The sequence below is a fragment of the Bos indicus genome, chromosome 27, assembly GCF_029378745.1.
Source record: "Bos indicus isolate NIAB-ARS_2022 breed Sahiwal x Tharparkar chromosome 27, NIAB-ARS_B.indTharparkar_mat_pri_1.0, whole genome shotgun sequence".
Taxonomy (NCBI): domain Eukaryota; kingdom Metazoa; phylum Chordata; class Mammalia; order Artiodactyla; family Bovidae; genus Bos; species Bos indicus.
The window spans coordinates 17,516,566-17,539,658 of NC_091786.1; the positions used below are offsets into that span (position 1 = coordinate 17,516,566).

Consider the following 23,093-nt stretch of genomic DNA (forward strand, 5'->3'; position numbering starts at 1 on the left):
CTGACATACTTCAACTCTAGAGAAGCCCTGATCTAGACAAACAAGAGAATAAATGGCTCAACAGAGTACATAATAACAATAGAGAAGGCCAGAAATTTTTTAAAAAGAAAAACAAGAAAGAAAATTATAAATATAATCCACATAGGCCAGAAGATGATGCAGGTCCGACCTGGTCCCACAAAAGCATCTGTATTGCCAGGTCCTTTTTAAGAGTCTTGAGTTGGAGCTGTAACCTGTACATGACAGGAGAGCAGGAAGGGTTTTAGTGTTCCTCTCCACTGCCCTGATTTCTGTACTGCAGAAGCACTTAACAGACATTCACCAGATCACCATCTATAAAACTCTGACTAATGGAAATGTGCTGGGAGTCTGGAGTTAGCACAGTCACCAGCATCCCTGGCTATCTTTCACATCAGCAGAGAATCGTTTCTAGGATATATCTGCACTCTGGCTGCCTGGTGCGCTCCATGCAAATAAAATATCAACTAATAATTAGATCTTTCTCAGGCTTGGTCTCATTTTGAATAAAAAGACCTCTTCTTGAAGGCATATACATTAGCTTGACTTCTAAGGAAAACATTATCTCAAAATTGTGCTTCTCCAGTTATTAGTCTACAAGAATTTTTCTCTGCAATGCTTCATAAAAGTCTTTACCAAAAACCAAGTCATAGGAGCGCTTTACTTAAAGTTGTTTACAACCAACTTCCAAAAACACTGAATGCCAATTGTACTATACTTTGAAAAGAAGCTATTTGTCACTATAGATTTCTTATCAGAGTTTGCTTATTTTGCAGAGGAAAGGCCTTTTAGTTTATGTGAAAAATGACTTCTGATTTGATTTAGTAGCAATTTTTAATTTAGGTTTTCCAGTTTCATTTTCCTTTTCCTCTTCTCTAACCATATAAAAATGTTCCAATTCTATAAAATATGTGTCCTTGATATAAACAAAAGCAAGCTCTAATACAGTAAAAATTTACAAACATACTAAAATAATTAGGACACAATTTTTCAACAAAAAGATTTTTATAAAAATAGATAAAACAAGAAAAATCTATTAATATTAGATATTTCTAAGTATTCACAATTCTACATTGCATGAATTTAATCACCTATTTTTCAAGAGATGTTCCACTCCTGTGACTAAATTTTATACAAAAGAAATTACCTTTAAATCTAGGACACCTAGAACACTGGAGTTGGTAGCTTGTCCTTTCTCCAGTGGATCTTCCTGACCCAGGAATCAAACCAGGGTCTTCTGCATTGTGGCAGGATTCTTTACCAGCTGAGCTACCAGGGAATTCCAGTTACTAAAACAGAAAAATATAAAAAAGTTCTATAACAAGGAACTAATATGATATATATGGTTGTCATTGCTCTCACCTTAGAACTTATGATCTAACTTTCTCAAATAAGTAGTCACACACACCATAATATACTAAAAAGATCTTCAAAAATCTTTCAGATTTATATACTGTTTCGTTTCTAAAAGTGTCATGGAAAACACACACACACACTAAAAAGGCTGAGAAGTTTACCAAGGTTACAAAATGAATCAGTGGTAAAACAAGAAACCCTAATTCAGATTTGATCACTCATGCCTGTATCAAATAAACCCTTAATTTCTGCTCATTTCCTAAAATATAGTGTTGTTTCACAGGAAAGAAAAGTGCATTTTCTTTCACTCCAGTAAGCTGTTAGAATATAATATCCTTTGGGGATCAAGATTTTTCACATTGCCCTTCTAAGGGTCTAAATGAAAAATCGTTGATTCCATTAAAGATTACAGGAAGAAAAAGAAAACGGGATTCAAGAATTTGAGGACTTGAAAACATCACACAAAAAGCTTATTTTTAAATTCACTAAGAACACTGAACATATTTTTGAACATCACTGAAATTCTCTTTGTCTTTCAGTTATTAAAACTGGATTCTGCAAAACTGGATTTTACCCAAACTCTGTTTTACACAACAGCAGTGAAACTGGACAGGGTACTTGTTTAAAGAGAGGCAGATCTTTGTGCGTTGCCCATTCACGGGTTTACAGCCTGCAACCACAAAGTCCATACAGCAAAATGGCATCACTCCTGCAAGAAAAGGAGCGGAGGCTGTAGAAGACTGTCCTGCACTGGCCCTGTACTGCTGACAGGGACTGATCCTGTGTAGAGATGACCTTGTCCTCAAGGCCCTGTTTGCTTCTGAAGCCATTCAACACAACATCACTAAGCCTCATCACCAACTCAGTGTCTGTCAGTTATCCACTGCTGCCTAACATAGAAAAGCCAAAGGGAAGTGATAAATAGATTCAAGGGTTCAGATCTGAAAGACAGTGTCTAAAGAACTATGGACAGAGGTTCGTGATATTGTACAGGAGGTGGTGATCAAGACCATCCACAAGAAAAAGAAATGCAAAAAGGCAAAATGGTTGTCTGAGGAGGTGTTACAATAGCTGAGAAAAGAAGAGAAGCGAAAAGCAAAGGAGAAAAAGAAAGATATACCCATTTGAATGCAGAGTTCCAAAGAATAGCAAGGAGAAATAAGAAAGCCTTCCTCAGTGATCAATGCAATGAAACAGAGGAAACAACAGAATGGGAAAGACTAGTGATCTCAAGAAAATCAGAGATACCAAGGGAATATTTCATGGAAAGATGGGAATAATAAAGGACAGAAATGGTATGGACCTAACAGAAGCAGAAGATATTAAGAAGAGGTGGCAAGAATACACAGAAGAACTATACAAAAAAAAAAAAAAAAAAATCTTTATGACCCAGATATCACACCAAGACATCCTGGAATTCGAAGTCAAGTGGGCCTTAGGAAGCATCACTACGAACAAAGCTCTAGTGGAGGTGATGGAATTCCAGCTGAGTTATTCCAAATCCGAAAAGATGATGCTGTGAAAGTGCTGCGCTCAATATTCCAGCAAATTTGGAAAACTCAGCAGTGGTCACAGAACTAGAAAAGGTCAGTTTTCATTCCACTCTCAAAGAAAGGCAATGCCAAAGAATGCTCACACAACTGCACAATTGCACTCAGCTCACATGCTAGCAAAGCAATGCTCAAAATTCTCTAAGCAAGCCTTCATCAGTACATGAACCATGAACTTCCAGATGTTCAAGCTGAATTTTAAAAAGGCAGAGGAACCAGAGATCAAATTGCCAATATCTACTGGATCATGGAAAAAGCAAGAGTTCCAAAAAAACATCTATTTCTGCTTTATTGACTATGCCAAAGCCTCTGACTGTGTTGATCACAATAAACTGTGGAAAATTCTGAAAGAGATGGGAATACCAGACCACCTGACCTGCCTCTTGAAAATCCTGTATACAGGTCAGGAAGCAACAGTTAGAACCGGACATGGAAAAATGGACTGGTTCCAAATAGGGAAAGGAGTACATCAAGGCTGTATATTGCCACCCTGCTTATTTAACTTATATGCAGAGTACATCATGCAAAATGCCGGGCTGGATAAAGCACAAGCTAGAATAGCCTGGAGAATCCCATGGATGGAGGAACCTGGTGGGCTGCAGTCCATGGGGTCGCTAAGAGTCAGACATGACTGAACGACTTCACTTTCACTTTTCACTTTCATGCATTGGAGAAGGAAATGGCAACCCACTCCAGTGTTCTTGCCTGGAGAATCCCAGGGACGGGGGAGCCTGGTGGGCTGCTGTCTATGGGGTCGCACAGAGTCGGACATGACTGAAGCGACTTAGCAGCAGTAGCAGAATCAAGCTTGCCGGCAGAAATATCAATAATCTCAGATATGCAGATGACAACACCCTTATAGCAGAAAGTGAAGAGGAAGAACTATAGAGCCTATTGATGAAAGTGAAAGAGGACAGTGAAAAAGCTGGCTTAAAACTCAACAATCAAAAAATGAAGATCATGGCATCCAGTGCCATCGCTTCATGGCAAACAGATGGGGAAACAATGGAAACAGTGACAGACTCTATTTTCTTGGGCTCCAAAATCAGTGTAGATGGTGACTGCAGCCATGAAATTAAAGGACACTTGCACCTTGGAAGAAAAGCTACGACAAACCTAGACAGCATATTAAAAAGCAAAGACATTACTTTGCCAACAAAGTTCCATCTAGTCAAAGCTATGGTTTTTCCTGTGGTCATGTATGGAAATGAGAGTTGGACCATAAAGAAAGTTGAGCACCAAAGAACTGATGCTTTTGAACTGTGGTGTTGAAAAAGACTCTTGAGAGTCCCTTGGACTGCAAGATCAAACTAGTCAATCCAAAAGGAAATCAGTCCTGAATATTCACTGGAAGGACTGATGCTGAAATTCTTGTGGCCACCTGATGTGAAGAACTGACTCATTGGAAAAGATCCTCCTGATGCTGGGAAAGATTGAAGGCAGGAGGAGAAGGGGATGATGATGACAGAGGATGGGATGCATGGATGGCACCACCGATTCAATGGACGTGAGTTTGAGCAAGGTCCGGGAGCTGGTGATGGACAGGGAGGCCTGGTGTGCTGCAGTTCATAGGGTGCAAAGAGTTGGACACAACTGAGTGACTGAACTGAACTGAATGCATTACTATGACTTAGCCTCAAAACAACATCCATATTTATTCCTCTGTTTCTATGGTAAGGAATCTGGACTCCAGTTAGCTGTGTCCTCTGCTTCAGCAATTTTTACAAGGCTGCAATTGCACTGCCCACCAGGGTTGGCATCTCATCTCAAGCTCTACCACTTCCAAGTGTGCATAGGTATTGGAAGGATTCAGTTCCTTGGAGGCTGTCAAACTGAGAACCTACAGTTCTTGCTGACTCTTGGTTTCTTGCCACATGGGTCTCTTCATAAGGCAGCTTACTTTATCAGGGCCAGCAAAGGAGAGAGCCAGAGAGAGAGTATAACAGCATGACTGAAGTCAAAATCTCATGGAGTGATATTTGACCACTATTGCTGCATTTTATGGTTAGAAACAAGTCATGTGTTCCCACCCACATTTAGGAGAAGAGGATCACAGCAAGCCATGAACAACAGAAGGAAGAGACTGGAGCCTCTCAGAGCCTACCTGCCACAATGCTTTTCTAGATCACTCATTCACTATCTGCTGTTTCAGGCTGAAATCAGATGAGATGCCTGGAACTTCATTCTGCTGGTAAACCACTTTACTCTCCCACTTTCTCTCTCCAGTCCCCTCTTGGTTGTTTGTTTCTCTTTTGCTAGATAGCTTGGTTCCTTGAGCATTATGTTCTAAGCTTCTTCTGTATATCTGAATACTTTCCTGCTAAGTTGGCCCTTTATTTCCTATACATACTTCCTTCATCCCTACCAACCAAAGTTTCTACTTGTTGATTCGTAAAGGACAGAATTCTCAATATGAACACTCCTTGTATACAGTTACTGACTTCCTGCTGCTGTATCTTCATCTACCGGCTTCAACAGCAGGTCAGATTGCTACTCTGGGATTTAAACTTGGTCTGTATCTTCAGCCAATAATCTTTGTACCACATCTATATTTACCTCGTAAACTGATAACTGCTTTTCAGACGAATGTTTAGAACACATCTCTCTCCTTTAGTTTTTTTCACTGAAGCATAACTGACTTTGGAACATATCTCTTCGTACTGATTTCCTGAATAACCAATCCCAAGTCTCATTCCAATACTGTAACATCTCCAATTCTCCTGATCCTTTTGGTATCTTCCTGGGTTTTTGACTATAACCTATTCTGATCTGTTCATCCTGAAAATGTCTGAGCCTAGTTCTGATAGGTATATACTTGCTAACAAAAAGTTAACCTCTCATGAATTCTTCCCCAGTGGATGTTCCATATCTAATCAAAAATATTTAAATACTCATTGAAGTACTGCCTTACAAAGATGAAGAAAAAAGGTTTTTAACCCAAAGAAATACTGCTTTTTTACCGTAGATATTTAAAACTGTCTAACTATCTATTCTGGAGTTTTCCTTTTATTAAATAGATAGGTCAAGTGAAAAAGACGACAACTCTCTATAAAGCCAATATTATTCTCCAAAATACATATCTTTGTTTAAATAAAATGCTTATGCTTTTTCTTCCGCCTGAGATAACCTCATACATCATTCATTTTTATATGTCAAAATCCTGTCTATACTTGCATTCTCTCTGATCACCTTAATTCAGCAGCATGACTCATATTGCTTCTGGGGTGTATCATGTGTGTGTTAGTTGCTCAGTCATTTCCAATTCTTTGTGACTCCACAGATTACAGCCTGCCAGATTCTTCTGTCCATGGAATTCTCCAGGCAGGAATACTGGAGTGGGGAGCCATATCCCTCTCCAGAGGATCTTCCCAACCCAGGGACTGAACTAAGGTCTCCTGCATTGCAGGCAGATTGTTTAGCATCTGGGCCACCAAGGAAGCCCTTGGTGTATCATATTTATTATTTTTTAAGCATCCCTTTTATGATGCTGCTGGGTTATGAATATTCCTCTACCAAAAACAGTATCTTTCTTACTCATTGAGATATATTTACTGTTACCCTGAGCATTTTAGCTTTTCAAAAAATATTTAACTGAATTGTACTGTATTGTCTTATTGTATTATTTTATATATTTCCCTTGTTAATGAAGTCTTTCCCAACATATGTTTAGTGTTTATATTAGCAATATATTAATAGCTAAAGTTTTATTATAAATAGATAATATTTGCTTCCAGAAAGCAGAGTTGGTATCTTTGACATCTTATGTGATTTAATTAGTGACTTAAGTTTAAAATATGGTGACATTAGTACTTACTAATTAATAATATTGGAAATAAACTGCAAAACTTTTTCTTCAAAATATCTACCACAGTTTTACATAGGGTAGAAAATAATTTTTCATTTTCTTTGCTTTGTGTCTTTCTATCCTGCTTAACTATCAGTTTAATTTTGACATACCTATATTCTTCAAAACAAGTGTTGCTCTTTGCATATGATCACATTACTTAAAAGTATAATGGCATTTGAAATACCTTGACTATCTCAAAAGATCAAAACACTGAACCTTAGATTCAGGCTCTTAACTACACATAGGATCTTCTCTCTCTAGAGCAGTACAGGCTGCAAGCTTCACTATCGAGCTTTGTAGAAAATCAGCAGACTCCAGGATTCCCTACCTGAACTCCCATTTCAGGAAGACCCTATTTCCCCAGTGGCTGGAAGTGCTGTTGCAAAGATGGCCCTCGGCTGTCAAGTCTCCGCTGGGGAATGTTTCAAAGAACGCTGCTTCACTCAAACCGTGGCTCCACCCAGGAAAGCCCACGCCTCATGACTAAATGGCAGGGTGGGTACCGAGGACTGGCCTGCTCAGCGCCTGGAGCCCCCGACAGTCACCCCAACTTCCTAGTTCTTGGTGGATTTGGTTGATGCCCTCATTGGAACTTCATTTCAGCTCAACTTTTTCTGCCCAATCATGCTTTCTGGGTAAGAAAAGAAGGAAGGTATCCTTCCAAGGGTGCTAATCCCTAAATTATTGCCTAAAAATTACCCTGTTGGCTCATTTCCATCTTAGTGTCTACTTCAGGAGGAACTCAACATGTAACAAACATAAAAATGCTCCTGGCAGGAGACAGAATTTCCACAAAGTGATAGGATTATGATTCTTTGCTTTTTCTGCCTAGAGAAGATTTTTCCAACCATCAGTACTACTGACATCATGGGTCAGAGAGATAACTGCCTTTGGGGGCTGTTGTGTACACTGCAGAATGTTGAGAAGAATCTTGGGCCTCTACCACTAGATGCCAGCAGCACTCACACAAACACCCATACTGTCCGAAAGCCAAAAATGTCTCCAGACATTCACCAAAATCCCCTGGGATGGGAGGAACTACCCCATTGAGAACCACTGTCCTAGAGCTAATTTTCTAATAAAGAGCAATAGGAAAATAAAAGGGAAGAGAAGGAAATCGGTGTCACTTGGACAGTAGGTGGTCAGGGGGTAGCAGCTAACAGTATGCCAGGTAATAAAGACGGCAGTTGCCTGGCACAGACTTCAGTGAATACCTCCCCCCAGTACCTCAAGTCTCTATTCTATTTCCACCACTGGATTAGCAATTAAGAGTCAGGATTCTACAATTTAAAACTAAAGGTTGACAGATATTTTTCCTTATAATATCTTATAATGTCTATGGAGTCTTTAATCATACTGAATGTTTATAATATTCATTACTTATTGGCTTCTAAAAGGTGTCAAATTCTCTATAGTCCTTTATGAAAAGTTGGATTCTTCAGTTCCAAAGAGAAACTGTAAGTTTTAGTCTCTTTTTTTCTTCCTCCAAATTCTTGAAGTATCAATGTTCTTAAAGGATTTTCCGATCTGCTTTAAATGTCCCAGGCATCTATTTAAGTAATAGAGACACTTTCACTACCTATAATCCCTTCAATTGCATGGGAAGACATGATATGAAAATTCTGGACAGTTTTTCTAACTCTTGAATTCTTCAGTATATATGAAAGCTCAACTTGGCTGGAAAGCAAACTACAGTTGAATCTGGCAAAGGATCAGAAGCAGAAAGGGACTAGCATGGAGAGAATATACAACTTTAACAGGGAATACAGCTCTTGGTCTTTTGTCGGTATGGTGTGTTTTTCTCTTATATGCAAAAATATATTTAAATAACTTCCCATCACCAGGTTTTTCAGTAACCCCCAGTACTGCTCCTGTTATATGTTGTTCCTAACCACATAATTTTTAAAAGAACTTTAAAAAAATAGGTGCTTTTCTTATATATGTGTGTGTGCCATAAAAAGATTATATGTAAAGCAACTGCAGAAGAAATCGCTGCTTCTGAGCACTATCTTTAACCGTTGTCTTTACTTTGGGATCTAAGATTTTTATATTTTAAATTTATTTTCTGTTAGCCAATTTCATTTTATTATTAAGGTACCTTTGTATCACACAGTTTAGCACTAGCAACTTTGTGGGTAAGAAGTAGAAAGAATATCCATGAAACAGAGGTAATTTTTAATTTTATCAGATAATTTCTTCCCATGAAGAATTTATAACTTTCTCAGCTCTAATCAAATTCCCTGCCATAGGAGCACATTCTAATTACAGCCGTCTGCTCCTAACAGGGTATTCATCCCCGTCCAATGTATGTGAAATATTCTAATCCACTTTAAGCGTAAAATTTGTTTCTGCACTCAAATTCTAGGCAAAGAGCAACTGAGTGTCATTGGAGACATTTCTTACACAATAAGGGCAAGAAAAGCTAAAATAGGAATTCACTCAGTTGACACCAAAGAACCACCACTAATTAGAAATATTAATCTAGGACATCAGTGTGCAAAATGAATGACCACTGCATTTACTAAAGTAGTTGGCCCTAAAAAAACTACTACCATCCCATTTGTTCCTGGGCTGTAAGATTCCCTTTTCCTAAGATTCAGAGGCATAATTCATTCACCTCTCTATCCAATCATATATTTATTCATACTACAAAGACTATTTTTGAGCAAGGCACTATGCTTTGTGCTAAAGAAAATACCAAGAAATATAAGCCATTGAGTTTGTTTTCAAAAGTTCATAGACACTGTACAATAATTTCTAGAGTTTTCTAAGGTCTTTTCTTCCCTGTATCTTGGTGGCAGGGGAGGAACAGTCTATAGAACAGTCTACTTTTGTCCCACCATAAATATAGAGATAAAATATATGTAGTAAATTATTCCTTTCACAGTTTGTATACTATTACATAATCATACAAATTCAGAAATCTCAGATTCTAAGATACAAGGATGACACATTCTATGACAGTTTTTTTGTATTTAAAAGCCAGAATAAAAGACCACAGAATGGACAGAGGGAGAAAAAAAGGCACTATTCAAATTTCCATAGTTGGATATGACTTTAAGGGAAAATGTAAAATACTAATTCAAATGTTAACAAATGACCCCCAGACGACAAGTGCACACACAGACACACAAACACAACGCTGGAAAGCATTTCCTGTTAAGGGTCTATATCTACTGCATTGTGTAACTTCTACATCAAATTACATGCAAAATACTCTGAACAGGTGTTTTTCAGTATTTTATTGCTAATAGCCACTGCTGATACTGCCCTTGTCTCCTCTACACCTTTGCTTCATTTCTACTTTTCCAAATTTCTGTGATGTGGTAAAAGAGCCCACTGAGAGAGGAGAAGGGGAAAAAGTCCCTACAAAAAGCGAAGAAATGCATTCAACTGAACCAGAGCAGGTTATTTCTAAAAAAACGTACTGCCACTAGCAAACACACATACACACAGCCTTTCATACTGAGGTGAGCACTAACAGTTTGATTTCAAAATGAATGAAGCTATGTACATGTAGATACCCGTGTACACACAAACACACATAACAGAATTTATTTCAGCAGAGAATGAGAACAAATTTCTAACCAAAAGACACTGTGTAGTTTTACAATGATTCTGTTAAATGCAGAACCAAGATGAAGGTCTGATGACCAAGAAAAAAATTCTAGACCCAGAACCAGAGCAGCTGCTGGCCATCCGTAACCTCACTGAAGTGGTTCAGCTATGGCAGAGCCTCAGGTTGATACGGACTGCTAAGCAGAAACATTCGTTTGGGTACAGAGACTTTCTCTCTGGTCCCCATATGTGCATTTTTCTTGGAAACAAGTTTATCCTCAGAACTGAATCAATGCCACAAATGATGCACATAGTAAGATCAGCATTAAAAATGCTCTTCCAAAAAATGCCATCATCAAAGCTTATCACCAATTATTGCCTAGTAATACCTTGTCAGTCTTATTTCATCCCATTATAAGAGCATATATTAAGAGATTTAGCCTGTAAACAGTTGACTCTGAGCTCATTTCACATCAGCAAGGCATAGGAGAGAGATATAAATAATGCAGGTAGTGATGCTGCAAAATAGTTTGAGTGCATGCAAAATGAATGACCATATTACATACGGTTTACCAAAGGTTCATTTACGCTTGTTTATAACTGGGCGGCTGCTAAGCATAGACATCTGTATAAATATTAACTGAGACTAGGGTTTTCAACAGATCATACTAATTAAGATGCTGTAAAATAATTGCAAGCTGGAAGCCTGCTCCAAGGTTTTCAGACAGGGCGTGTGCAGACTCTGAAGACAATGTACATTATTTAGCATATATATCACATATTTATAACTAGTACAGACCCAGTATTTTTACTGCCTGAAATCATTAAAATATCTCCTTAAATAAGATATTTTAATTACTTGATGAGAATAAGTGGTTTATATTTCTAAAAATCCAGTAAAACATTTCATCTTCCTCCTTATTAACATATTTTATTGTTGAAGAAAGTAAAAATGGAAAAAGAAATAAAGAAAACACAAATAATAAATATCTTTAAATTGTCTTCCAATATTCACAAATCAGCTATGTAAACAAAACTATGTTTTGGCCTAGTGTTTTGTTTCAAATAGCTCCACTTGAATTTTCTATATAGCTTGTTGAATTAATTTCAAATTTGTTATATCTGGCAGAGTTGGGTAGTACTGAAAGGTATGCTCAGGGCAGCTAAGTCCAGGTTTGTGCCCTGGCAGCTTTCTTTTTGGCAATTTCCACTATGGGTACATGCTATTGATAGTATCGATCAGTAATGAAGCAAAAGGGCTGGAACATTTAACATTTGGTATATGCCCATACTGAAGCCAGATAATTAAAGAAATATCTCATCATGAGATAGCACGTTTTTATTAAAGCATAAAAAATTATACATAAATATGGTTCAGACAGAAAAGAATCCACCAGCAATGCAGGAGACCTGGGTTCAGTCCCTGGGTTGGGAAGATCCCCTGGAGGAAGGCATGGCAACCCACTCCATGGGGGAATCCCCATGGACAGAGGAGCCTGGCAGGCTGCAGGGGTCGCAAAGAGTCAGACACGACTGAGACACTAAGCACACCCACAAATGATTTAAAAACTAGATTGGTTTCCTAGAAACTCTGGCTTTGGCAGACTCCTTTAATTTAGCAAAGCAAAACAATGAATTTATATCCCTTTTCTCTGAAACCCTGGATTTTCACTGCACTGGGAAAAAAGATAAATCTCTTCCATTAAGAATTCCTGCTACTAATAATAAGCGTTATTATTAAACATTCATTCCAATCTTCACCTGTGTACTTGCTTTGTTCCTTCGCCCTGTAGCATGCCGGAAGAGCATAATTATAAGGTTGGTTATATCAAGCTACTCCTCTTAGTTATGAACGAAATATGCATTGTCCTCTTCGTAAACTGCACAATGTTACACAAATACAAAATTTTAAAACCTCAGAGGGAAAAAACATCTCTTCCCACAAAAGACTTCAAATTGGCTGGGTTTCTAAAAAGTCATGAAATAATTAAAAAACAAAACAGCATTTGGAAATGTGCTCCACTGCAGTTCTTACTGTACTATGTACTAAAAGCATCAGAGAAACTTTACAACAAGACTAGAACTTGAGTTGGGCCCAGTAGATTTCACAGAAGATGGACAGATAGAAAGAGAAAGGCAGACTTGACATAGACCCAAACACGGAGATGTGAAAATATGATTTGGAATAAAGGAAAGTATAATCTATTTGAAGATAGAGTACACATATATAAATACTTCAAATTGGTTCAATAGGTTGGAAACAGAACTTTGCTTAAAGCAGATAGTAATATTCATGTGGCCTGGTCTCTAATATCTTATAGCATTCAAGTGTCACAACATTGGATTACACACTGATAGCCCTTAAAAAGAAAGGAAAAGGGACTTCCCTGGTGGCCCAGTAGCTAAGTGTCCACGATCCCAATGCAGGGGGCCCAGGTTCGATCCCTGGTCTGGGAACTAGAACCTACACGCTGCAAATGAGAATCCACATGCTGCAACTAAGACCCAATACAGTCAAATAAATAAATACTTTTTAAAAAAGAAAGCAAAAGAACATATTTTGATTCCCACTGAAAGCAACCGTCATATTATTCTACTCTTTGGGAGTAACTTTTTCACAAATTAATAATTTTTGGTTCATCTTATACAAGGTACGATTCTTAAGTATAAGAATGGCAGTGGATTATGTATTTAAAAGTATAAATTAGGTATCATGACGACCAACCACTTATTTGATTAAATATCAATTATCGTGTGGTGAGTTTCACAAGAGGAAGAATTACGTCTTTGTTATTTGCCTCCTGTATCTCCATCCCTGTTCAGAGGGATGGTCTGGAATAAGTGCTGTAACAGGTACTCTGTAACCGCTGAATGAGTAGCTAAATCCAGTAATTACAAAAACTGTTGCTATTGTTAAGTCGCTAAATTGTGTCCAACTCTTTCATGACCCCATGGACTGCAGCCCTCCAGGCTCCTCTGTCCATGGGATTTCCCAGGCAAGAATACTGGAGTGGGCTGCCACTGCCTTCTCCAGGGGATCTCCCTGACCCAGGGTCAAACCTATTTCTCCTGCATTGGGAGGCAGATCCTTTACCACTGAACGACCTGGGAAGCCCAATTATGGAAACAACTTCAGAAAATAAGGAAACCAAAGCTACTGCATATCTGTTACCCAAATAGGACTGTGTCAAAAGAAAATAAACAGCGCTTTCATTAAGAGGCTCTCCCAGGGCTTCCCTGGTGGCTCAGTGGTAAAGCATCCACTTGCCAATGCAGGAGACGTGGGTTCCATCAACTGATCCAGGAAGACCCACATGCCACAGGCAACTAAGCCCATGTGCCGCAACTATTGAGTCTGTGCTCTGGAGCCTGGGAGCCACAACTATTGAGCTCACATGTCACAACTGCTGAAGCCTGTGGGCCCTGAGCCTGTGCTCAGCAACAAGTGAAGTCACTGCCATAAGAAGCCCACACACTGCAACTAGAGAAGAGCCCCTGCCCACCAGGAGTAGGGAAAAGCCAGCACAGCAAGAAAAACCAACACAGCCAAAAATAAATAAATAAATAAAAGGTCCTCTCCCATTCTCAGAGGTCATATGAAAAGGTGTGGGAGATAGGAAGTCCGTAGTAATAAAAGGAAAATTTTATTTGCTTGTCATTAACGCTAGAAATGAAAGTTCTTTCTCCCATTTCTGGCTGACTAAATTTGCAATGTACAAGGTCAGACGATCTTGACACATACTATAGTTGTGACACTTAGGGTTTGGATTTTAGTCTGTGAATCTGAAACTCAAAATTTAGAAAACACTGACCTCTCTCTACCTGTTCATGTACCAGTAAAAAGAGAAATTTTGAAGGTGCTCCAAATTTGGCCTATCTTAGAAGCGCTAATTTCATTTACCACTCAATTAATGCATGAAGTATTTAATTAAGTACTTACTATGTACAGAGTTCAATTAGACATTTCTTAATATTCATATAAATGATTATTGATATTTAGTACTTATCTTGGAGGAAATTAAAGACAGGATAGGCAAATATTAAAAAGTTAATTAACAAGACAGAATAATATGTATAAATGCCATATAAGTTAATTAAATAGCATTGGAGGTCATTCCCTGGCAGTCCAGTGGTTAAGACTCTGCATTTCCAATGCAGGGGGCACAGGTTTGATACCTGGTTGGGGAACTAAGAACTCACATATCACAAAGCACGACCAAAAGAAATAAACCAAAAAAAAAAATTAAATAGCATTGTAGGACTTCGGGGAAGTAAGATTCACTAAAATTGGCATAGTCTTGGATGAGTTCATGGAGAGAAAGACTTGTACCTTCAAAACTGGATAGGATTTAGCACGATGAAGAAGAGATAAGAGTGCATTTCAGGAATGCATTCATAGCATGAAAAAAAATCACCAGGTCTGGAAAGAGTCTGACATATTTAGAGAAAAATATACATTAGCCTTCCAAAGGAAGATAACTCCTAAAGAGTGGGAGATGTGATAGGAAAATCACAGTTTTGTTCGGCATACTGAGAGCCTTAAATGACAGCTTAGGCTTTTAAGACAATTTTATAAGCTGCGGTTGATGATAGGACGAAGAGAGTCATTTTAAGATCATTTATAGGATGTGCATTTCAAGACACAGGATAAATGTGAGGTGGGATGGACTAGAAGCAAGGTGTGTTAGGAAGCCCTTGGAGTAAATCAAGCAGGACAAAGAATCACAACCACAGGGGCCGAAGAGACTGGAAAAGGGGATGGACAGAAGTAACACTTCAAAAGAGAAGTCAATTGCACTTTTTGACTGGACATGAATGGAGACTTTAAAGGTCATTTTTAAACTAAAACAACTGCAAGAATGATCACAGAACTAAAGGAAGCTCCTGTTCAATTTAAGAGTGTTGGACACATAATTCTTAAGACTTTGTCCAAACTGAATTCCACTTCCTGTGCCTGGACACATTCTTTCCTTCTCTCTCCCCTCTGCCTATCCAACTATGTTCTTCTATTCAGATCTAGTGCAGTTTTTACCACTCCTTAGAAAACCTTGATGACTACTCCTTGCCTGGTATGGGTCTTTTTCTTTGAGCTCCTGATGCATTCACTTCTCTACCACATAAATCAGATGTTTAATTGCATCCTCCTGCATGTTACAGTAATTATTTTTGTATGAATCTTTCCTCCTCCACCAGTTTTCACTATTCATAGATCACAAAAGCTAGCACTGAATTAAAAATTAACTAGTATGAAATATAAAGTTATAGGTTGAAGTATTACATTTAAATAAATGTATGTCTTTGCACTAGGTCACTGAAAATTTTAATACTCAAAGGATACAGGGAAGCCTATTTCACTGCATTTTCAAAAATTTAAATAACATTTTCAGTAATTCAGAGCTACAAGTGTTGTTAGATACTCAAGTATTATCTATTAAAATAAAGCAGAGAGGCACTAGAAAAGTGTGCCAACTATCTTCCATTGCTGACTAAACAATTAGAAAGCCTGGGGTAAGAGTTACAGTGGAGCTAACATTTCTTACACTGTACAAAGAGAAACAATTCAATGATGCTTTTGTGCTGCTCAGAAAATCACACAAAGTCACTTTCTGCTTTTTAGTTTGCTCTTTGGCCCTATGTAAAATGTTGCCACAGAAATTGCTTTGTGCTCAGCAAAAACTCAACCTGTTAATTCCAGTGACTGGAATCATTGAAGGTCAAAAGGTAAAAACCACCTGCTGTGTCACATTTTCACAATTCAGAGATTTCCTCTGTACTCAGCATTTATGTGGAGCTGTCTTTTGGTAGAATATTTATTTCATTTTCAAAACTCTTACTCTTGACTAACTTGCACTTGGTAAATAGTCATTTATTTAGAGTCATTTTGATTCTGAGCACAATATTAAGGAATCTAGAGAGGAGATGGTATAAAAATAATTACACACAGAGACATCAATTTAAACCGCTGATGCCTCGTAACATATATACTTGTATATATTACTATAAATAGTAACATATATACTAACTTTGACACTATTTTATCAATATACTTTTTTAAAAAATAGACATTGCATGGAGAAAAAACAGAAATGATAATCTATAAAACAACATATAATTTATGGTTAAACAAACTAGAACATTACAAAAACGTATTGTATAGGTTTTAATCTAAATACAGAAAAATAGCACTGAGAAACAGTCAAAAGGAATACAAAAATTTAAAGGATTCATGAGACATTTCAAAGCACAGAAGAAGGAAATTCTCTGATAATTTCAACAAATTTCAGGGACTTCCCTGGTTGGTTCAGTGTTTAAGAATCCTTTCAATGTAGGGAACGAGAGTTAGATTCCTGGTTTAGGAACTAAGATCGTGGCCTGTGCACCGTAACTAGAGAAGCCCCCAGGCGGCATATACTGAGCCCACAAACTCTGGAGCCCAAGCACCACAACTAGAGAACCCGAGTGCCACAACAAAGAGCCAGAACAGCCAAAAAAAATTGTAATTTAAAAAAAAATGAAAAATTTCATAAAATTTGAGATGTGAATGATAAACTATTCAATGGTGACATTTATAATACTTTGTATTAGAACTTTATATTTTTAAGCAACAGAATGACAAAAACATTTTTCTAAAATTTCTAATGATGGTCAAATGAATATTGTCACTATATTGAGTGACCCCAGGTTACTGGGCTTTTTATACATCAATTTTTAGCATTTTGTTCACTTCTAATACTCCACATTTAATTTACCATTCATTGTAGCCTACGAAAAACTAAACAGCACCAAGGGAAATCATGTTAAACCAATTACATGAATTTTTTAAAAAAATTCAAAGTCAATAGGCTCCTTTTGAAAACCTGTGGTGAGTTCTATGAGTTCTCTATATGTTCTATTTGCTCATTACTGAGTCCCTGAGACCTGACATGCCATTGGCAATCAATTTAACTTAGAGAAGTGACAAAGAAACAAATGCATGAATTAATAAAGTATAAATATTTGTAAAATAGGTTTTACTTATTCTTTGAAATCCTCTTCTATTTATGTCTAGGTTTATGCCTTTGTCTAAATAGGCACAACTGGTAGAAGTTTGTATGTCAAGTAACTGAAGTGTAGTGCATATTTAATATTTCACATTAAAGCTAAATATATTTTACTTGCAGATTTTTTTTAATTGAAAGAAAGAAGTGTTGAGGGATACTGAAGATATTTTATTTCAATATCAAATTCCCCCTGTCTTTTTCTGAACTGTGGGTGTGTATAGCAGATTCAATCTTTAATGAAAAATTTCAATGAGGTTCTTTCTGCCTCACTAAATGTAAGTAGCAAATTGCTAACTCAAGACTTAATATTTTAATTCATCAAACATAAATGTTTGATGAATTAAACATTTCATATATATGGAAATATACTGGGGTTGATTTTATCCAAGTCTGGAAAGACAATTCTGTATTTTGAAACGCTGTTTAGATTTAAGTCAGAGGTGATCAAGAAGTGAAGGAAGGCTAGGAAATAAGTTTCAGTAAACTATGAGATCCCTTAATATGCAAAAACAAAAAAGACTAAAGATTTACTTAATACTAAAGTATTAAGTTTTACATAATTCCGTTGAAGTGTTTCTATGCTACCTTGGATGGTAAAATGAGCCGTGGTATTTCAGAGCGATTCTCCTTGAGGTGAATGGGAGTCCCCATCTGTATGTACAGTGAATGTGTTTCTGAAGAATCAGTCTTGTGGAGAGACACTATATACAAGCACACACACACACACACACATATACATACGACTGAAGTGACTTAGCAGCAGTAGCATAGAAGCTGACTTAAAAGAAAAAAAAGCTTGTTAATGTTAGCATCTTTCCAAATTCCATATATATGCGTTAGTATACTGTATTGGTGTTTTTCCTTCTGCCTTACTTCACTCTGTATAATAGGCTCCAGTTTCATCCACCTCATTAGAACTGATTCAAATGTATTCTTTAAATGGCTGAGTAATACTCCATTGTGTATATGTACCACAGCTTTCTTATCCATTCATCTGCTGATGGACATCTAGGTTGCTTCCATGTCCTGGCTATTATAAACAGTGCTGCGATGAACATTGGGGTACACGTGTCTCTTTCCCTTCTGGTTTCCTCAGTGTGTATGCCCAGCAGTGGGATTGCTGGGTCATAAGGCAGTTCTATTTCCACTTTTTTAAGGAATCTCCACACTGTTCTCCATAGTGGCTATACTAGTTTGAATTCCCACCAACAGTGTAAGAGGGTTCCCTTTTCTCCACACCCTCTCCAGCATTTATTGCTTGTAGACTTTTGGATCGCAGCCATTCTGACTGGTGTGAAATGGTACCTCATAGTGGTTTTGATTTGCATTTCTCGGATAATGAGTGATGTTGAGCATCTTTTCATGTGTTTGTTAGCCATCTGTATGTCTTCTTTGGAGAAATGTCTATTTAGTTCTTTGGCCCATTTTTTGATTGGGTCATTTTATTTTTCTGGAGTTGAGCTGTAGGAGTTGCTTGTATATTTTTGAGATTAGTTGTTTGTCAGTTGCTTCATTTGCTATTATTTTCTCCCATTCTGAAGGCTGCCTTTTCACCTTGCTAATAGTTTCCTTTGATGTGCAGAAGCTTTTAAGTTTAATTAGGTCCCAACCCTGTGTACGAGACAGCAAAAGAGACACTGATGTATAGAACAGTCTTATGGACTCTGTTGCAGAGGGAGAGGGTGGGAAGATTTGGGAGAATGGCATTGAAACATGTATAATATCATGTATGAAACGAGTTGCCAGTCCAGGTTCGATGCACGATACTGGATGCTTGGGGCTAGTGCACTGGGACGACCCAGAGGGATGGTATGGGGAGAGAGGAGGGGGGAGGGTTCAGGATGGGGAACACATGTATACCTGTGGCGGATTCATTTTGATATTTGGCAAAACTGATACAATTTGTAAAGTTTAAAAATAAAATAAAAAAAAAAAAGCTTGTAGTGAACTCACTTAGAAAATAATATTGCTAAGTCACTTCAGTCGTGTCCAACTCTGTGCGACCCCATAGACGGCAGCCCACCAGGCTCCCCTGTCCCTGGGATTCTCCAGGCAAGAACACTGGAGTGGGTTGCCATTTCCTTCTCCAATGCATGAAAGGGAAAAGTGAAAGTGAAGCCGCTCAGTCGTGTCCAACTCTTTGCGACCCCATGGACTGCAGCCCACCAGGCTCCTCTGTCCATGGGATTTTCCAGGCAAGAATACTGGAGTGAATGGCCATTGCCTTCTCCAGAAAATAATACTAACCTCCTCTAATGTGTCCCTTTATATGACAGAATTTTATATAAATTCTCACAAGATGTCACTTGAAAGGAAAAAAAAAATGTTTTATGGAATCAAGACCTCAAGAAAAAAGTGCACCGTCATCATTAAAGATTGCTCTAGTGATATTTCTTCAAAATGACCAGCTATGCCATTTTGTAACACTGCCCAGAGGTTAAGCTTTTAAAGGATTTCCCGAAGAATCATTAAATGTTACCCACTTCATGCAGGATATAAATAGCTTAACATTTCAATCACTCTTACACACATTTTTATTAACAACTCGTAATTCTAATTTTTTCATCGCTGATGCATATCATAACTTGATAAATGAAGAAACTGAATGTATCTTCCCTGGAGTCAAGAATATCAGGAAAAAAGGGATTTCGCCAGGCTTCCAATAGTTAAGACTCTGCACTTTAACTGCAGGGGGCACAAGTTCAATCCCTGGTCGGGGAACTAAGATCCCATATGCCACATAGAATGGCAAAAAAGTGAAAAAAAAAAAAAAGCTTTCATTATATCAAAAAATAAAAGCATTAAATACAAGTGTGTGTTTATATGTGTGTATAAATGTGTGTGTGTGTGTGTACATATATATATTCTGATATATATAAAAAAATGAGCACTCTTAGTCCCTTATAGGACTGTTAAACCCACTTAGTGACTTGCGCCCCAGATGTGAGCCCTCAGGAACACTTCTTCATTGCTGAAAGGACTGTCAATCTGGCAGGGGTCAAAGGTGCTTTTCGAATTCTACATGATGTAACTATTTTGATACCAAAACCAATTTTTAAAATTGAGATATAATTTACATACCATGAAGTTCACTATTTTAAACTGCATACTTGAATGTTCTTTAGTATATGTACAACACTATCTAATTTCAGAATATTTCCATTGCCCCTAAAAGAAACCTTCAGTTCAGTTGCTCAGTTGTGTCCGAGTCTTTGCAACCCCATGAATCGCAGCACGCCAGGCCTCCCTGTCCATCACCAACTCCCGGAGTTCACTCAGACCCACGTCCATTGAGTCAGTGATACCATCCAGCCATCTCATCCTCTTTCGTCCCTGTCTCCTCCTGCCCCCAATCCCTCCCAGCATCAGAGTCTTTTCCAATGAGTCAACTCTTCACATGAGGTGGCCAAAGTACTGGAGTTTCAGCTTCAGCATCATTCCTTCCAAAGAAATCCCAGGGCTCATCTCCTTCAGAATGGACTGGTTGGATCTCCTTGCAGTCCAGGGGACTCTCAAGAGTCTTCTCCAACACCACATTTCAAAAGCATCAATTCTTTGGTGCTCAGCCTTCTTCACAGTCCAACTCTCACATCCATACATGACCACAGGAAAAACCATAGCCTTGACTAGACGGACCTTTTTTTCATATTTATTTGGCTCTGCCGAGTCTTAGTTGTGGCATGTGAACCCTTAGTAGCACCACCCTGGATCTAGTTCCCTGACCTGGTATCGAACCCAGGATCCTGCATTGGGAGCATGGAGTCTTAGCCACTGGAACACTAGGGAAGTCCCAAACCCCATACTTATTAGCAGTGACTTTCTGTCCCACCTCCCTCAATCTCTGACAATTGCTGATCGGCTTTCTGGTCTGTCTGGATTTGCCTGTTCTGGATACCAACACTAAATCTGAAACAGAAACATTACATTGGTTTCCTGGGATAACTGGCACTCCTCTGATTTTTTTTTTTTCCTTTTAAAAAATAGAAGAAAAAAAAAACAAAAAAAAAACCAAGAAAACAAAACCGCAGATTTTTGTCAACTTTTTTTCACCATAAGAATTATTTTCTTAGGAAACATAAAAAGAAATTCCCCTTTCTGGGTTTCACTTTCCTAGAATTCATTATTTCATTTATTCATGCTACCAAAGAAACCTTCTTAAATGAATTATATTTTTTTTTTCATGGAAACACATTAATAATGCTTTACAGTTAAATAATACTAACATAGCTTAAACATAAACAAATTCTTTACTTAAGAATTGAATGAAATAATCCTCTGGAAAACATTGAAATGTTAGTTATTTCAGCATAATTGCTTGATTATGTGAAAAAGAATCAAATGCAAATTTGTTCCTTGTAAAATGAATAGAAATTCAAAGTTTCCCAAATCATCTTTATTTAAATTAAAAGAAAGTTACTGTCTTTGTAATAAAATAATAATGTTGTATTAAAATAAAAACATTCTCAATAGTAAATGGTTTTGCAGATGAGTTTTGCTGATAAACCTACAATTTGAACATCTGGATTCATTCTAGCAGCAGTATTTATTTTTAACAACAGGAGCAGGAATAACAGACTGTTATCCCATAGTCTTAGTGAGAATGTAAAGGTCTGGTTTAAGATGGTGAGAAAATAAGGAAATAAGATATTTCAATGAGGCAGAACCAGCCAAGTTTGGTAACTAATTAAGTGTAAAGGATGAGAAAAACGTTAGGATGGCTCCATAATCTCGTGCTTGAATGACTGGCTATTTAAGACAAAACCTCCAATGTAGGAGACAGGCGGGGAGTTAAGAGGCAATGGAGGAAAGATAATGAGTTTTGGACATTTTTGCTCTGTAGATACTAAACTGTCTAAAACTCAAATATTGGATATTTGAGTTTATTGCTCAGAGGAAAGATGGAGGCTAAAGAGATATTTGGAAACAATTGGTATAAAAATGGTGGAAAGTACAAGTTTCAGTTAAGCTGACCCAAAATTTTTAAAGAGAAAAGAAAATAGCTAAGGACAAAACAGAAAAGTAGCTAACTAACAAAACTGAAGCTGGGGAGAGGGGAAGTCAAAAGAAGACTTGAAAGCTACTAAGCAAAAGAATTATAGAAGAGGAAAACAAAAAGAGTGCAGAGTAAACACCAAAGAATTGAAGCTTTAAACCAGAAGCACTGGTCAGCAGAAACAAGTGTAATACAAAGATCCAGGGAGAGGGGGACTGAAAAAATATTGCAACTGGCCGTTGAATATCACTGATACTTTAGAAGACAGTTCAGCACCGATGAAGATGTCAAGTAGACAGATACTTGAGCCTGAAGTTTGTGAAAATTTTCTAAGGTAGAAATATGCATTTGGAAGTGATTAGTACTTCCAGTACTCACCTATGGATGTGAGAGTTGGACCATAAAGAAAGCTGAGCACTGAAGAATTGATGCTTTAGAACTGTGCTGGAGAAGACTCTTGAGAGTCACTCAGACAGCAAAAAGATCAAACTAGTCAATCCTAAAGGAAATCAGTCCTGGATATTCATTGGAAGGACTGATGCTGAAGCTCCAATACTTAGGCCACCTGATTTGAACGAACTCATTGGAAAAGACCCTGATGCTGGGAAAGACTGAAGGCAGGAGGAGAAGGATGCAACAGAGGATGAGATGGTTGGATGGCATCATCGACTCAATGGACATGAGTTTGAGCAAACTTTGGGAGATAATGAAGAACAAGGAAGCTTGGCGTG

General features: G+C 37.8%; 1 long non-coding RNA gene across 4 annotated transcripts in view; it reads right to left on the reverse strand.

Moving 5' to 3' along the window:
* Positions 1-16,395, reverse strand: part of LOC139180227 (uncharacterized) — a 478,513-nt gene extending 462,118 nt beyond the window's left edge. For 3 of the 4 annotated variants that reach the window (XR_011564556.1, XR_011564555.1, XR_011564554.1), the window contains exon 1: positions 1,166-16,394. This is a non-coding gene — a long non-coding RNA (uncharacterized lncRNA). Of the gene's footprint in view, positions 1-1,165 lie in introns of all 4 variants that reach the window. The other variant, XR_011564557.1, reaches the window with a different exon arrangement.
* Positions 16,396-23,093: the final 6,698 nt, after the last annotated feature.